The sequence below is a fragment of the Dermacentor silvarum genome, chromosome 1 (genome assembly GCF_013339745.2).
Source record: "Dermacentor silvarum isolate Dsil-2018 chromosome 1, BIME_Dsil_1.4, whole genome shotgun sequence".
NCBI lineage: Eukaryota > Metazoa > Arthropoda > Arachnida > Ixodida > Ixodidae > Dermacentor > Dermacentor silvarum.
The window spans coordinates 253,558,792-253,569,890 of record NC_051154.1 but is presented as its reverse complement, the minus strand read 5'-3'; the positions used below and the strand labels follow the sequence as shown (position 1 = coordinate 253,569,890).

Here is an 11,099-nt window from a genome sequence, read left to right as displayed (position 1 = left end):
ACCTTATAACCAGCTCCAATGGTCTCTTTCAGGCACTTGGCCACAAGAAATGGTGAAATTGCTCTAGCTTTTGTTCATGATTGTTCAGAGTGAAGGACGTGGAATTTCTGGAAAGTTTCTTTGTTTTGGGGACAGAATAGCGAGGTTGCGTCGGTGCGTACCCTTTTCGAGGCACGATCGGTTGAGAAAGGGTTCGAGGATCCCATGGAAAGAAATTTATTCGGCAACGGCGTCTGCCACCCACCACGGAGCCCAACAAGGGGACGTGGCAGAATATGAAAACAAGTCTTCACAGCGCCAGCAGTATGCCGTTACTATAACCCAATATGGTATACCCAAGGTAGGACAGCCACACCCAGTAGCGCACCCAGGATCTCTGCCAGGGGGAGGGGGGGGGGTTGACAGTTTGCCAATACCATCTAAACAGCACTAATTTCGATTTCTTCACGGGAAATTGTCCAAAAATGCGCTTTTTGCGAGTGTGCAGACGATTGCGCGTCTTACATCTTAGTTGCAGTACTCAAATGCGTAAGGAAAGAAAAGGGGTTAAACAAAAGGGGGGTTAAGTCGGCCTCAGGGGGGGGGGGGGTTACAACCCCCGAATCCCCCCCCAGTCGGTGTGCCACTGGCCACACCAGTTTAACCCTTGCCGCCAGGAAAAGTCGAAGTGAATGAAAAAATGAGAGGACAGGACAGATTAAAAGTGGAAAGGAAAGACGAAGATGAGGGTAGAGAGAGATAGGAAAAGACGACTACCGGTTTCCCCCGTGCGGGTCAGTCCGGGGATGCCGTCTACGTGAAGCAGAGGCCAAAGAGGTGTGTTGCCTCAACCGAGGGGCCTTAAAAGTCCAAACACTCGGCATTGGCTCAACCCCCAGGATCCCCTTTTCCCCGGGCACGGCTAAGCCGCGCACGGTTACACGCGGGAGGGTCCAACCCTCGTGTGCTCGGGTACGTGGTGTCGCAACACACACTTAGAGAGCGGCCCTCTTTTTGCTTGCCAGGCAAACGAAGAGCATGCATCAGCAATTTATTCATTAATTTCAAGCAAACTTATAAAGCCCCTACTCTCAAATATTGGCGCAGTAGTTACGGACACAGCGGCTTATCGCAAAAAACTAATGAGTAAGCCACTGAGCCGAAAAGTTCTCCGCGTTTGAAGGAGTAATGCGAGTGCACAAGCGCTGTATGTTTGCTGTCGTAAATAAACAGCGCATTAGCATGTACAGATGCAAGACTGGGGCGACTTCAGCTCTCCATTTAAAGGTTCCGAGTCATATCTCTCGCTTTCCAAGGCGTATTTTGACAGTCAATTGGTCAATTAAGCTAGGGAAAATGCAAGTCAAACAAAAGTTTGCGGGCTGCGGATTCGCGAAAAAAAAAATCTTGGTTGCCTCGTCAGTCAGCTGGCATTCCTTCTAGCAGATAGAGCTCGAATGCCTTCTCTCGCGTGCAGGCTTTCCATTGGCATGTTGCGCTTGAGCGCGCGGAAATAATTTTCCCGCAACACTTTGGCTTACGAGTGTACGCGTTTCGGGCAGCATAATCCTGACAGAGGCTGGAGTGCAAAGAAAAAAAGAAGTAGCGTCAAGGGACATCGGTGCCTTTGTGTGCTTTTTTGTTCGGCACAACTTCTCGCGGTTTCTTATAAAGCGATATTTTCATTATAGCGCGAATTATAGCGCAAATCGTCTCGCGCGCAGCCGTAGCAAGGGAGTTGAGGGGTGGGAGGCGCGCGCCGCGGTGCGGCGAAAGCAGCGGCCACGCCCCTTTCCGCAATTACACTCTCCGTCCGAATGGGACGGCCGGAGCAACCCTGCCGCGCGCGTCGATCCAGGCGGCCGTGCTTCCGACGCTGCTCGACGAGTTTCCCGTTCTGATCTCGTCGAAAACCTCCGAGCCGCCCCCCGAGGCCCTGGCAACTGCGAAAACTGCGTCGGCGTCGACGTTTTGCGCGTTGCTGGTGCTGCTACATGTCGAAGTTTATACAGCTGATAAAACTACTATCCTTACTCCGTATAGCTCTCTACTAAGTTGCTATCGCAATTGATGCTTCGCCTTTCGGGTGAAACTGCGACATTTTTTTTGTCTACTTTTTGCTTGCGAAAGCAAGTAGACGGTGGAGGCCCTAGAAAGTCTACGTTGAAACTTTCAGGCCGGGCGCGCGCCGCCTCTGCCGCCGGAGACTGCGGCTGCGCAGAGTGACTTTCAACACGTCTCTGAGGCAAAAAAGATATAAAGAAGTCAAAGCGCGCGCTTTCATCGTCCAATCGGAGATACAGGAGAGAGCGAAGCGGCGTTGATCAAAGGATGGCGGTACTTGTCTTATATAGGGATATTAGTCAAGTCGCCGCTCCCGTGGTCTCTAAAATTTTGCACTCGACTCTACGTTCCGAAGAGGAGCAGCGGCGGCAGTACGAGGAGCGTCGGCGTACCCAGAAGCGAGAATGGGCACGCCGCCAACGTGAAACCGCTGTTGCCGCTGCTCCCAGCCCGACAACAACATCGAGACACTTCTCGGCTTGCTTGCTAGACGCGATCGACCAGGTAAAGTAGCAAGGGCGCGCGTCTATCGGGGCGGTGACGGCAGCGGATGCCTATCGGCGGAACGACGCAACTTCAGTTAGAACGCAGGCGAGAGCGTGCACCCACAAGGAACGTGCGCATGCCCTCTCCCCGGTGACCTACTTTCGTGCGTCACTCAATCATTTCGGATTTCCCGCGAACCGCCGGTTGCTATAACAACGAGAGATTAAACCAATAAAAAGCTTTCTGTGTTGAAGTTGCGTCGTACTGCCGATAGGTATCCGCTGCCGTCACCGGACCGATCGGCGCGCGCCTTTGCTACTTTATCTGGTCGATCGAGTCTGGCGAGTGTCCTCACCTAAAGAGTATATATCTTACACCGTGGCCATGGCGCATACCCACCCCGGGGGATTGGCCAAGAAGCCGGCGGTTAAACAGGTGGGTTGAAATTCGTCGTAGTCGGCATCGTTTTCTTTCACTCATCACAGCGGGCTTATCGGAATAGGAGGCCTAACGAGAGAGTTTACACTTCTGGGATGGTAGCGCCACCTATCGACGAAGTCGGGAGATACACACGACGACATATTGTCACGTTGTAGTGACGAACACAGCGGAAACTATGATCACGAAAGTAACTCTTGGTGGCCACCAAAGTGTCTTTAAATCAAGCAACGGTAAAGCACAACGATAGGGGGCGAGCACAGCGGGCGACTATTGAAAATCTGAGCCGCTATTCTGGACATTCCGCCATTTTCTTCGAAGCGTGACGTACGCGCGACGCTTACAAAATGGCGCCGATAGCCCCGATTTGCTTTCGTAACGTGACGCAAATTTGACGTTTCGCCTAAGAAACTGTAATGTAGGCACTGAACATAGCGTGGTTGATAAAGCAAAACAGTTTTCCTCCCCAGTGAAAATAAAGCAGCTAGCTCAAAGCGTACGATTATTCGATCAAAATCGTTTCTCGCTTCCGTCGTCTGCATGCGCGCAGGCTGTCGTCTGCTTCATTAGCTAGGATGCGTGTCCTCGGGAAACGGAATGAGTCATCGTATATTGGCGCCCACGCGCTTGCTTTCTACCTTGAGACAATATACGCGACCTGCCAGTGATGATCAGCGCACGCTCTAGGCCGCGTTATCGCTATCTCGTGATCCGTAAGTGACTCAGCCCGACTCGTCTGGCTGAGAAGCGACCGAATATCATCGATAGCGTTGCGCGCGCCGCAGGTATCCGCTTGAGTGACGCAAACGCTGGCACTGCCATCTCTTGTGCACTTCGCTGCTTACTCGCACCGCGAGAGGAAACTTCAAGGCGCCGTCTTGCGTACATTTCTTTTTGTAAATTAAAAAGTCACCGTTGTCATAGCCTTTGATGACGCGAAAAGTCATTAATATTGATTACAATACAAACACAATAGTGAAAAGTGCGAAATGTCGCAGAAAGTTTGCTAGTTTCCACCAATATTATTTCAAATAAACGTGTTTTTAATAGAAATGATGGTTCAAAACACAAATGCCAACACCACCCGAGAGCGATGCAACGCATGCTATGAGCACGCGTTGTGAACAAAAGATTTTCATGGCCCCAAATGACAGGGAAAATGCGGCGATACGCATGCCTCTCGACTGACACTGCATATGGCCGCTCATTACCATAATTCGCGCGGATCGTCGCACCACAAATTATGGCGGAAAATCTGTGCAATGGCGGCCCAGCGCAACGTCACGCAACGTCAAATTGACGTTTACGAAACGGCCCTTCCTGTGACGCTCTTCACGGGATATTCTTTCAGCCAATCAACAACTGACATGCCGGCTATCTTGGAATGCCACCACATATTCGCGAAATTGCAGATGCATTCCACGGGCTTCTGCACGCTACCGTACACTTTCTTTTTAAAGCGCTAAAGTCGCAATATAGGTGCCAAGGACCACACAAAAGTATTAGTCGATAAAATTTGCAGCTCTACGTCACGTTTCGTCATTCTGACGAAAATTTTGCAAAACTTCCGTTTCCTGGCACAAATTTCAAAACACGTGACATCTGGACAGCCAATGAGACAGCCAAGATGGCGGATAATGGCGGCCGTGCAGCCGCCATGCGTGTCCAGAATAGAGCCTCTAATCTGCAAGTCAAGCGTGTCGGCTTTTATACATGACTCGTCGAAGGTTCCAGCGTAATCGCTGGGGACCGTGTACCTTGTAGAAAGTACTACAAGGAGGAGGAGGAAAAAGAAGAAAGGAAAGGCAGGGAGTACTACAAAATTCGTGTAGCGCATACAATCTGATTACAAAAGGTTCGGCGAGAACATACACAAAAGATAGAATCAATGATAACATCCCAGTAAGTTCCAATCATGAAGGCGCGCGTCATGAGCTGAGCGATAACATTAAGTTGATAGCGGGTGAAATGCAGTCCCCAAGAAAAGGATAAATAAGTACACGTGTCATTATGGCTTCCGAATTTAGAAGATCTCGGAGGCCATGGCTTGTACTGCTTGCACTGATTTCGCCGCGAATCGCCAGACATGGAAAGTACCACTAGCGCACCCAGGATCTCTGCCAGGGGGGGGGGGGGGGGGGGGGGGTTGGGGTGGCAGTTTGCCTTAGAATGCGAATACCATCAATTCCATCATTATGGCTTCAGAATTTCAATTTCTTCACGGGAAATTGTCAAAAACTGCGCTCATTGCGAGTGTGTAGACGATTGCGCGTCTTACATCTTAGTTGCAGTACTCAAAGGCGCACGGAAAGACAAGGGGTTAAACAAAAGGGGGGGGGGGAGTTCCAACCCCCCCCCCCCCCCCCCCCCCCCCCCCCCGTCGGTGCGCCACTGGAAAGTACAAATACAACGCGCTCCCGGCTTTCATTGCACTGCTTCTCGCACTTTTCGGACGCACACGCAAAGCATTGCACTATATGTGCAAAATTTAAGGCGTAATCGAATAGCGTCCCGCACGATATCACGATATACTGAAATTCGCTTTCTGAAAAGTTCATTTGCGGAACGGTAACGCTATTTCCGTTAACCCCGCTGTTAAGCTAATGTTACTAAAGTACACTCTAGTTAAACTAAAACATGGCAAAGTTGTGGAAATTAAACTGGCAGTTGAAAGAAAGCAGTATTTTAAGCGCGTACAGGTGCAGTCGGTCTCAGTGACTGCAGAGAAAGCATATTCGAATATGCCGCGGAGCGCGTCTCCGCCCCGATTCATTTCGCTCGCAGCGCCCTCGCACAGTTTTTCCACACGCGGCGCCTCAGCGGGAGAGCGCCATTCGGCCCACTCACTACACCGCTTTGGACGCCACTAGAGCGTACTATTCTGGTGTTACTGGTATATTCTAGCGCGCACGCTCCATGTTTTCTTGAACAGAGACGTTGCAAGCAGAGCTTAAGAATTCCAGCTATTTGATGACGCCCTTTGGATTTAAAATGCCAATCTTAAAGGCTACTGGTTGAATGCGGCGAAAGCAAATGTTGGGAGCCGGAAACATGTCATAGACGTCGGGTTTTTCCGCTGTCCGGAAGCGCCGTTGAAACACTACAGCGCTGTCATCGCCTTCAGTATGTTTTTCTCTCTCACACACTTTTTTTTCTCTCGCCTCACGTGGCCCTACCCCATTGCGTGGTCGTCGGTAGTTGGTCGAGTTGCTCTTGTGGTACGGTGGCTACCGTACTTGTGGCCAGACCTGCCAGCCTGCCATGCCTCCTATAAATAGAGAAGGCGCTGGTGTGGCTTGCTGCTTAGGGTGCCTCGATGCCCAGCGCCGCCGTCCAGGGTGGAGACAACCCCGCTGGCGCCGCCATATTGTGTCACACGAGCTGAGACTCAGCTACGCTTGCGTTCATAAAGTGTTACTCGCGGCGCGCTTCCAAGTGCTTTGCCTTGATGAGGATTTTTTTATCGGTGTCCAATCTGCATATCTTTATAACCAATAGCCGTTAACTCGTCGAAGGTCGAAGACGTAAATGTATGGCGCCGGGAACATGCCCCAAGTTGCCTAATTCAATCACATTTAATATGCCGTGTGTATGTTTAAAATACGCACTATTTTTTTTTTTTTGCGCTTCGATGCTTGGTATATAAGGTTTGCGACCCCCTGTTTGTGGAAGTTTTTATTTTTCGCTGTTGTATTTTGGTTTACACGTCACGCCTCCTTTACCGTAGCTAGCCACTCGCGCACGGCGGTTAGTTTCCCTTGCGTTGCGCGTGCTCTTCGCGTTCGTTGCAATTATTTGACGATATCTACGCGCAATTCTTGCTTTTTTTGCCCACAAAACTGTGTGCTGACAGGATTAAGCTGGTGTAAAAATAACTGCGATGTGAAAATAAGGTTTAGTTAGTGCTGTAGAGAAAAATGTAACGTAACTTGTCTTTGTCAATCTTCCGTAGTACACACAAGAAATCAAACGATGCACAAAATACATTTACTTATAATGTCTAGTACAATCAATCATGAAAGAGATATGTACATGAAAAATTATATGTACTGTGTGGCGCCTGAAGGTTATGTTGAAAGACGAGATAAAAAAATTAATTCGCAAGGTAGGCTCGACACACAATTCGGGATAAAGAGAGTTTTTTTTTTATTTATTCATTACATGGGGGGGGGGGGTGTTCAAGTGAGTACATCAACCTTATTACACACAATATAAATCGAAAACAAGAATGCAAACAAGAAAACGCAACCGCGGGTAATATTAATCAAGATATCCAGCCAGAATACATACATCAGGTACCATCGAATACGTCGCATCAGCCAAACACATCGATGGCGAGTACAGAACATTTCATAAATAACCATTAGAACACTGATAACTACATTGAAAAAATAAACAACACTGCATACATATCACGTACAAAAACCGTAAATGAAACTAAGACAGTCAAATACAGATTAGCAATGTTTTTCACTTCGAAAATACAGTCCATGATGATGTAGGGCTGTTGACTTTAACAGACGGTGCCCATCCTGTCGATTTCCCTCGTACTGGTCCTCTTCAAAGTGTTTCTAAGTACAGGTAAAACAACAAAAGTGATTATTGATATGAAAAGTTGCCTTGTAAATACAGAGAACCCATTACAGTGCTTAAAAATAAATTTTAGCAGAAGCAATGCTGTATTACCTCGCTTCACACGTTTCGAAGAAATGCACAGGCTACAACAGACACCATGCCAGAAAGCGCCGAAACATTTTGGTCCCATGATGCCCCTTATCTCTACTACACCTGGGCATACCGTGCACAGGCATTTAAAGACCGTCACAGTACCCACTACGATCGGGAATGAGCACGAATGACCATCGGCTTACGATCACCACGCTACAAATATGTACAAGTCTAAAAAATCAGCTATGTAACGTAACACCCTGAGGTCCGCAAGATATCTCCTGAGAAATCAGAGAAAATCACAATGTTTCGCTTACCACGTACAAAACAGCCGCTCTCCCCAGACGAAGCACTGCGTGATTTAGTCCCAAATCACCAGTACCGAAAAAAGCAAAAAAAGAAAAGAAACAAGAGACACACACGATGTGTGCTTCCCGTGAAAAAGGAAAATAGGTGGCTTACGTGACGATTCGTAGCTAATGTAGGGGACAGACTGCGCCCATCAAAACGAAAAAAGCCTATGCGACGCGCGCTCGCAAACCATACGCTACTCGGACAGCATCGGTGCAGTCCTTACTTAGTTCGTGAGCGAACGTAGGTACGTGAGCGAGGATCAGAGAATACTTTCTTATTTAAATGAAAAACACGGTGCGGTAGTCTAAACATTCTTGACACTTACCTCGCAAATGCAGGAGTTATCCGTTGCCTTCCAGTGATCGCGCTTTACTTGGGCTTCCCATCTCTTCCGTCGCTCTGGGTCCCGGGGGAAGCGAAAACAACGCAGTCCTTTACGCGTCGATCCGGCGCACTTGAGAACACAACAGCCCGTCATGTCGACATGATGCACTTGATAGCTTGTCAGTCATGCGGCTGAACACTGTCTAGCAAGTAGAAGCGTCCGCGAAGCATCCGCGCGCACTGTGCCTCGAACTCAGCACCGGCACCAAGCAATCGCAACGGCTCGCTGTGACACAATATGGCGTCGCAGCGAGAAAGCGGCGGCGCGGGGGCGGTCAAAGGTTGGCACCACCCTGAACGGCGGCGCTGGCATCGAGGCACCCTATTGCTGCTTGATCGCAGTGGCTCTCGGGATGCGGCGGACAGTTCGGGAGAACGCACAGCACGTGTATCGCGCGCTCTCGTGATAGCATTCGAACGATTCGATCTGATGCATCTTCGTAGGCTGCTCTGTCGTGCACTGAGCTGACGGCGACGGCGCGTCGAAAGGTAAGATTTGCCGTATGCGTACGTTTGTCGTGTTTTATTCCGCCTGTCGCGTTTTAGCGTAGGCACTAGCCATTAACATTTGTCGCGCATGTCATGTGCTTTTGTCATCTAATATAACAGCGCACGGCAAAACGAAGACACAGAAAAAGACCTACTCTTTTTGTGTACTCATTTCGTTTTGCCGTGCACTGCTAACATGGTTATGTTCTAGCTCGCCGTCCTTGCCGCCGTAATGGAACGTTTGATAATACGGCCCCTCGGGCCGTATTCTGAAACGTTCCACTTCGGCGATAGTTCGCTTTTCGCCTTCAGGCGCGCGCTGATTGGCTGTTTCAGCAAAATTGGATGATCGAGCTGATCGGCTCGTTGAGTCCGACCTCATTCAATTTTGCTCAACTAGCCAATTAGCGCGCGCACGAAGGCGAAAGGCGAACTATCGCCGAAGTGGAACGTTTCAGAATACGGCTCGAGGTCCATTGGTTCCAAACGTCTTATGGGCACAGTAAAGAAAAAGAACGGTTCTGCATATTTCGCGCAGCACTTGAAAAATAGTGGCCGTAACGCACATTGGTTGCGATCAGAAATTGGCATGTTTTGTCTTTGTTGTTTGCGAACAAATGTTCACCACACAGAGATGGTGCGTGAGCGCGTGCTGATGACATGGCGCCGGCGGCCTCTCGTCGTCTGCTGCGCAATGTAGTGACCTAGCGTACTTTCTCATAAGTGAAATATTGTTTTGTTCGTATCGGACGGACCCAGCACTGCAAATTAATTATGAATAATCCAAGTGGGCATGGGCAGAAGCAGCAAAAAAAAAAAAAAAAAAGGAAGAGAAGAAAAAGTTGAAGGTGCTCATCACATAAACACTTTGATATTAAAAGAAGGTAGGGAAAAGAATGCAGCTAAAGCACATGTAGCACTCCTGTTAATGTTTCTTTATGAGCAACTTAATCATAGCTAGCATTATTGCTGCACCTTAGCAAATTTTGCTGTCTTAACGTCACCATAATGCTGATTCCAAGTTTATCATTTCTACTTACTCTAGTATGAAATTCAAATATTGCATAACTCAATTCATTGCATTTTATTTGCGAGCTACTTCTGACTGGCTATCTGAGCTAAAGGCTGTAAACAGCTTGACAAAGGACCAGGTAGCCACTACAATGCAGATGAAGCAAAACATGTTGGATACAGAAAGGAGCTGTACAGAACAAGGCAAATCTCGATACAATACTTGGTGACGATGACAGTCCGCTTGGGTGGTTCCCGGTACTGCACATCTGGGCTCCGTATCTCGGTGCACTGTACAAACACATGCACAATCCAATAAGCCATTGGCGAAGGGCACCAGCAGACCTTCGTCTTGAAGGAAGGGGGAAAAAAAACATTAGCGAGTCTTGGGGAACAATAAAGCCTTGCGACTGTATTGCACAAAACATGTTCAAGATCAAAATAGCCCGAGACGTGTTGCACGGGCAGACTTTAGTCTTGAAGGAACAGGAAAGAAGCATTAGGGAGTTTTAGGAACAACAAGGCTTTGTATCTGTGTGCACTGGACTAACACCTGCAAAAACAGGCTAGTGTGAGGCGAGCTGCACTGGCAGACCCAAAATAAGCATTAAGGACTTTTAGGGAACAGTAAGGCTTCACACATAAGGGCACAGCCATAGTTTCTCACTAAATTACCTTGAGGAAAAACTGGCGCTGCTGCGCTGGGGTATCCATGGGAATGCCGGTATATTGTGACTTCGGATTGGCATTGTTCTTGGAGAGCCAGAACGCCTTGAAGATGCGCCTGGCTAGCACCGTTCAGTCTGTCACAATGATTAATTTCCTGCTAAAACAGCACATACAAAACTGCTTTAGCTTTATTATTACACAAAAATATGTTTTGTTTAATTTTGAGGACTTACTATTGGATGCACAATTATATGAAACATAATAAGTATCAGCTGGCCGCTAAAGTTGGAAGGCAGATGACAAGATTCTCGCTCGCTTTGGAACAACTTGTCGTCTGTTCTTGCTTTTCTTCGCTTGATTCTGAATTGTACGTGAGTAAACTTTATTGAGAGATGTAATATGGGTGAATGAAAGCCTTTTATGTAGATTTTACTTTAAGAACGCATTATTTGTGTAGCCATATCCACGTTTTAGCTGAAGCCTCGTACAACACCAGCCAACACAAGCCTCGCAGACACATATCCCGTCATTCCCATGAGGGCACGGCGCCCTTTAAT

The 11,099-nt window shown here is 48.3% G+C and overlaps 1 protein-coding gene across 3 annotated transcripts in view; it reads left to right on the top strand.

Annotated features, from left to right (window-relative positions):
* Positions 1–8,718: 8,718 nt before the first annotated feature.
* LOC119439287 (uncharacterized) overlaps positions 8,719–11,099 on the top strand; it is a 28,314-nt gene continuing 25,933 nt past the window's right edge. For all 3 annotated transcript variants that reach the window (XM_049660250.1, XM_049660249.1, XM_037704833.2), the window contains exon 1: positions 8,719–8,862. The gene's annotated coding sequence lies outside the window, so the exon portion shown is untranslated. The remainder of the gene's footprint in view (positions 8,863–11,099) is intronic.